General features: G+C 54.1%; 1 protein-coding gene across 2 annotated transcripts in view; it reads right to left on the bottom strand.

Annotated features, from left to right (window-relative positions):
* The window catches only part of Kcng2 (potassium voltage-gated channel modifier subfamily G member 2), a 64,870-nt gene extending 59,052 nt beyond the window's left edge, over nucleotides 1–5,818 (bottom strand). Inside the window, exons 1-2 of one of the 2 annotated variants that reach the window (XM_029546712.1) lie at nucleotides 5,743–5,818; nucleotides 4,945–5,108 (exon numbers count right to left, since the gene is read on the bottom strand). The gene's annotated coding sequence lies outside the window, so the exon portion shown is untranslated. Of the gene's footprint in view, nucleotides 1–4,944; nucleotides 5,109–5,656 lie in introns of both variants that reach the window. The other variant, XM_029546713.1, reaches the window with a different exon arrangement.
* Nucleotides 5,819–6,131: the final 313 nt, after the last annotated feature.

Genomic DNA, 6,131 nt, shown 5'->3' on the forward strand with positions numbered 1-6,131 from the left:
TGGCTGTCCTGGAACTCACTCTGTAGACCAGGCTGGCCTCGAACTCAGAAATCTGCCTGCCTCTGCCTCCTGAGTGCTGGGATTAAAGGCGTGCACTACCACGCCCGGCTTCTTTTACTCTGAAATAATATTACAAGTAGCCACGAGGACCTGGATCAGGAAGGAAGGGCTGGTGTTCACTTAGAAAATGTGGGACCTAGACAGCCCTTAATATCATGGTTTCTCTTCTGTGATAAACACCCCAACCTCGGGATTTGATGACATCTTAGTATGAGGATGTGCAGAGAGACACACGTGATATCTGAGTGTTGAGTGTGCAAATATTCCACAGCCAGCCCTGGGACCAACCTGGGTGGGAGACCTCTGTGCTTGCGTGGGTATCTAACCCCCAAACCCTCTCCAGGTCTGAGGGCAGAGTTTGAGGGTGGAGTTTTAATGTGAGCTTTACTCACACTCACACACAGTTACAGAGGAGGGGGTGCGTCCCCGCTGTCACCCTGAGGCCCTGCACGGGTTCTGGGTATGTGAGGATGTCAGGGAAGAAAATGGTAGAAACATTCCACTTAATTAATCTTGTTGTTCTAGCCCTGGGCCAAGGCGCATTGTTGAAAACTGACTTCCCTGCGCTGCCAAAGACGACGAGGACATGTTCTCCTCCTTATTAATTTGCCAGGAGAGACGTGTACCGTCTGGCCTCTGTGTCAGCCTGAGGAGAGCCACGGCACATAAAGGTTGTTCCCATGAGACAGAGCAAGATGCTGCTCTGTCACTAAATTACCGCTCTGAGGAAGAAGTAGCCAGGGTTCTCCAGCTCCCTCCTGGCAAGGGTGAATTCTGCCTGCACTTTTCTTGGAAGCACCAGGGAGCTGAAGAGAGGGCTCAGTGGATGAAGTGTTTGTGGGGCCAGCATGAGGACTCGAGTTCGGATCCCCAGCTCCCATGCAAGACCGAGGAGTGTACCTGTAAGTAACCCTAACACTGGCTGGAGGAAAGTTGGAGTCAAAACAAACCCTAGGCTTCGTTGGCCTGTCAGTCCAGCCCCGCCCCCAGCAGCCCCCCAAAAAGCAAACAGCATAGCAGAGGAAGATGTTACCCTCTGGCCTTCACATCCCCCTCAACAAGAAACCTGCTCTCCTCCTCCTCCTCCTCCTCCTCTGTCTCTCTGTCCCTCTCTCTGTCTCTCTCTCACACACAAACACATACACACACGTGTATACACATCAGTTTGAAAGAAGAGAGGTTCTCTGACCAGGACACATTTCTTACAAGGCCTGGCTAGAGTTTAATGAGTGTCTGAGAGTTCCAAAATCATTCCATTAATGGGCTGCAGAAGAAGAAAGCAAGGTCATGCCTCCCTCGCCTCAAGACAGACCCACAAGACCATCCCTGCTGATGTCCGGCGAACACTCCATTTTCTCCCATTTCCTGACCCCCACAACTGTGCTATAGTGATGTCACCAGGCACCCACATGTCTGGAATGGTACTGAAAGGTGGGAAGCATGTGGACAGCCATGTTGGGTGGGTGCAGAAACTGATCAGAGGACAAAGAGATGTGACAAAGAACAGTGACAAACGGTGACGAAGAAAATAGATGGCAGAGACATAGAGGCCATCACAGGAAAACGGATGACAGAGAGAGGACACAATGAATGAGAAGTCCACCGAGGGCACCGAGTTCAGTGACAACAAACAACTCATCAGCAACAGAAGCCTGTCTGGCTAACCTGGGTAGACTCTATGGCAGCTGCACAGTGAGTAACAGACCCTGTCTCAAACAAGGAAGAAGGTGAAGACTGACACCCGAGGGCTGTTCTCAGACCTCTGCACATGTGCTCTGGCATGCTTAGGAACATGAGCGCGCGCGCGCGCGCGCGCACACACACACACACACACACACACACACTCGCTTAAGGACCTATATTCAGAATCCATATTGCCAGGCCTCACTTTCACTACCAAACTTGAGTCCCCAAGGGCAAGACCCGAGGTGCAGTGGCCAAGTGATTCATGTGTAAGGAAACCCTTGGATTCCCCTTCCTTGTGAGGTGGAACAGTACGTGACAACACAGTAGACCCAGAAACCCAACAGACCCACTCGATGGAGGAAGTTCTGGGAGCTGGGAAGTCACAGGGAGAGCGGAGCCAAGAGTCAGGCACAAGTGGATCCCACAGCCCTTCCCACCACAGCCAAACCTTGACAAAAATAAATCTGCCTCTTAGAGATGGAATTTAGCTGAAACTGCCCCCGTATTCACAACAGCCAGACGGTTTGGAGGCCTAGTGGAGCCTCCGAATTCTAGCCTTTGATTTCAAGGCACCACTCAGGTCTATGCTAACACTGATACACCATCATTTAATGTTTAAGGTTAAGAATATCCAGGATAACCACTGAGTTCTCAGACCATAGCCTGAATCCTGCCTTCCTTCCTGGAGCCCAGGTCCTGGAGTTACCTTGGTGGAGGAAGAGGAAATGCTAACCTAAGAGGTGCTATGGCGCATCAGGGACAGCGACAGAGAGATAGCTGTGCCCAAGGCCCAACAGCCATTGGAACCTTTGCTGGCTTCTGTTACTCTACAGAATCCCTCTTTGGGGACAGAAGTAACACAAAAGGTTTCTGCACACATTCACATTTCCTTTTAGTCTTTTTCTAAACTCAGGCTCAGATTAAAGTGGATATTTCTAACAGAATGTGGTTTGTGTTTTACTCTGTGAACAAATCTCTCCAAAGCTAAAGTTCAGGGGTGTCATTTGGTGGAGCCTTCTCACGTGATGCTGGAACTAAAGTCTACATGAACACTGCAGACTGCCCCACATCTGTGGACACCGAGACCCAGGTTTGCGAACCTGTGTCCTCAGAGGAACATCAGCATTGGCTAGAGGATGGGAGGGAGTGCTTCTCGGGTGTCTTCCTCAGCTTGCTCTTATGTACTGAGCTGTTTAGAAAAGGGGGGAAGATGACCCCAAGCCTCCTCCTATCTGCTGAAGCCCAAGCTCCTCCAACTTGGAGATGCTCGGGCCTGCAGGTGGTTCCTGGAGGGTAAACGACTGGTCTCTTCTTAGCCTGTCTGAGCCTCTCTGGATGAAGGAACCTTTGGCGTTCCGCTTAACATAGTTGATGAGTTTCAATGTTGAAACTGCCTGAGCATGCAGTTTCTTTGCAACAGAAAAGGGGTCCCAAGTACCTTCAAGCTCTGGAAGATGAAGATGACCCTGTTAAAGGCAGTTCTGACTTGGCCTCTCTGGGGTGGGGGGTGCTGCAAGCCAACTGTGGTGCCTTCACTATCAGACACTGCGGAGGCTTCAGCGAAGCAGACCTTAGCAACATAGTTGCATCAACATGGTTACTTTCCTCCTGGTGGGTACACTGGCCAACTGAAGGCAGTCTCTGTTCAGGCAGGTACTCCCACTCTAGCAGTGAGAGTTCTCTGGGTCCCCATCCTTTAGAATGTCCCCTGATAGTGTTATCTCCTCACCATCCATGGGCACACACTCAGCTTCAGACCCAAAGGGCCATTTTGGACCAAAGGCCAGTCTCATCATTCAGATCTGGTGGCCTTCGGCACCCACATAGTCAGTGCCACACATCTGTTCCCCTCCAGTCTGCCCCCACATACCCGAGTAGTGTTTCTGAGCCAACAACACCTCCCACTCTAGACATCCTGCCCTCTGGGGACCTGGTGAGACACACTTCTTCCAGAAAACAAGCCCAGAAATAGGGGTGAAGAGGACCCCATCCTCATCTGCCTCAGCTCATCCCCTCCAACTCAGAGACACTTAGGACCTGCACTTGCCAGGGCAAACCCCAACATTTTATCATTTCCTACCAACCTATGTGTTTTACAGGACCTACTAATTACGGCACACACACCTGTAATTATGATAATGCTGCTCCCAGCCATACACTAGGTAGAAACTCTTAATTATAACTCAAACAATTAATCAACCAGCACACATTTTCTGAGCATCTGGCCCACGCAGGGCTCTGCTAGGCACTGGGAAAAGAAAACCACACAGTTCCAATCCGTGTCAGCCTGGAGCTCACCCCCATCTTCCTCTGCCACCACAAACACTCAACTTCTTTTTGCTTGTTTTGTTTTTAATTATGGCAACCCCAAGGCAGGGGACCGACTCAAATGGAATCTATAAACTGGCCTTGGAGAGCTGTCATCAGTCTCCCCCAAAGAGACCCAGAAACCACAGCCTTCTTTGGACAGCAATGCATGTGCCTGTTGTCTGGGTAGGGTACAGAGCAGGGACCTCCAGGCAAGTGGGCTTCACCCCTCCATGTGCCACAACACCCTCAGGATTCATAGCACAAGAGAGCAGAACCTACCTAAGGCAGCCAGAGGACAGCAAAAGTCCTACACAGCCCAAGAGGGAAAGAGGGACTGGGGAGAGTGAGAGAGAGGACAGCCATTGCCTGTGGGGCTCGTGAATCTCTCCTGGCACTGGTAGAAATTAAAAAACCACCGCTGAAGGCAAATCCCTGCTGGGATGGGTTTACTTAACTGACCCAAGAGCAGGGCCACAGTGTGATCAACTACTTAATCACTCTCAGAGTTCCAGACTGGATGAAAATCCATTATTCACAGCAAGCCTTTGCTCCAAATGCTGTCCTGGCCTTTTTTAGCCAAGGGCAAAGGAGGGGACAAAAGAGACCATAGGCTGTGAGAGGGAATTCTAGGACCTCCAGGGGCCAAGAAGAAGTCTGAATCTGAGCTCATGATCTCCGGGGTCCAGGAGCAGGAGAATTTGGACCAAAAGGATCCCGAGGACAGCACATGAGCCCAGAGCTTCCTTGCGGAGCAGCGCTTCAAGGGACAGAAGTCTTGGAATCAAGGGACTTCCCAACTCTAAACCCATTCGATGGCAAACATGCGTGGGATCCCCCCAAGAATCGCGAGGTTGGACAACCATTTCGGACTTATAGGAGGCAGCTCACCTTCCGCACACGCCAGCCCAGGCTTAGACCCCCTCCGCATCCAGCACTCTCACTCCCGGCGGCGCCACTGTCCGGACCAGATGTTGCTGTCCGAGCCAGGAGGACAGAGTTTGCAGAATTCGGAACGCGGGAGCCAGGACCCACACCCGAGTCACACCGGCGCCCTAGGAGGTTAGAGAAGGCAAGGTGGCAGGACACCCGCGTGTACAAAGCGCGTGAGCGCGCGACTGCGCGTGTAAAAGGTGGGTGGGGGGCATTCACCACCTCGGACCAGAAAGGGAACCAGAGCCGCCGGTGCGCACAGCCATCAAGCCTGGTCCCGTCCGATCCCGGAGAGCCATGATCGCTTCCCGGGGACCCTGGGCCCCGCCGCCGGATGCGAACCTCCTTCGCCCTCCTCTCTCCTTCTTACCCGGGCTCCGGTAGAACCGACGCGGGCAGACGGGGCGGCAGCAAAACCCAGCCTCCAGCGGCCGCCAGAAGCGCCATGAAAGCGCAGCACGCGGCCAAGACCGATCCTCCGGCTTCCAGCGCGGGGAGCGCGGGCGGCCCCACTCCGCTTGCCCCAGCCCAGCCCGACCCCTCGAGCGCCCCTCCGTGGGCTGCCGCGCCCGCAACGCAGCCAGCCACCCGAGCCGAGCTGCCTCCCCGCCGGTGGCCGCCCGCGGACAGGTGTCCAGCTCCGCTCGGACCCCGGCAGGGCTGCACAAACCTCTTTCACAGCTATGCCCCTGTCCCGGAACGGTCCCAGGGACTCTCGGTGCAGACTCGGGTTACACACTGTAAATTCAACTTTACCTCCTGCCCGGGCTCCCAGCTGCTTGCTCTGCGTGCCCAGCCGTGGCTCTCCTCCGGGTGGAGCGCGGCTTCCCCAGAGCCCACAGCTCAGAGTCCGGCACCGCCCCGTGAGCCGCCCCCAGGCCGCCCTGGCCAGCGCGTCCCGGCTACGGTAGCGCGGCGCCCCCTCGTGCCCAGCGGGCCCCAGGGCGAGGCCCCCACTGTGGCTTGGGAAGCTCCAGGCTGGGTTCTTTGGGCACTGTGTGGGACCATGGAGGGACAAAGGCATGGTTTCCGCACCCAGGCACCCAAACACATGGGCTTTTACACTCACATTCAATGGCACTCAAGAAGGCACACAGGTGCACACACATGAATTCACAAGCTCACCAGAACTCACATTCACCACC

This window comes from Mus pahari, chromosome 15, assembly GCF_900095145.1.
Source record: "Mus pahari chromosome 15, PAHARI_EIJ_v1.1, whole genome shotgun sequence".
In the NCBI taxonomy this organism is placed as follows: Eukaryota; Metazoa; Chordata; class Mammalia; order Rodentia; family Muridae; genus Mus; species Mus pahari.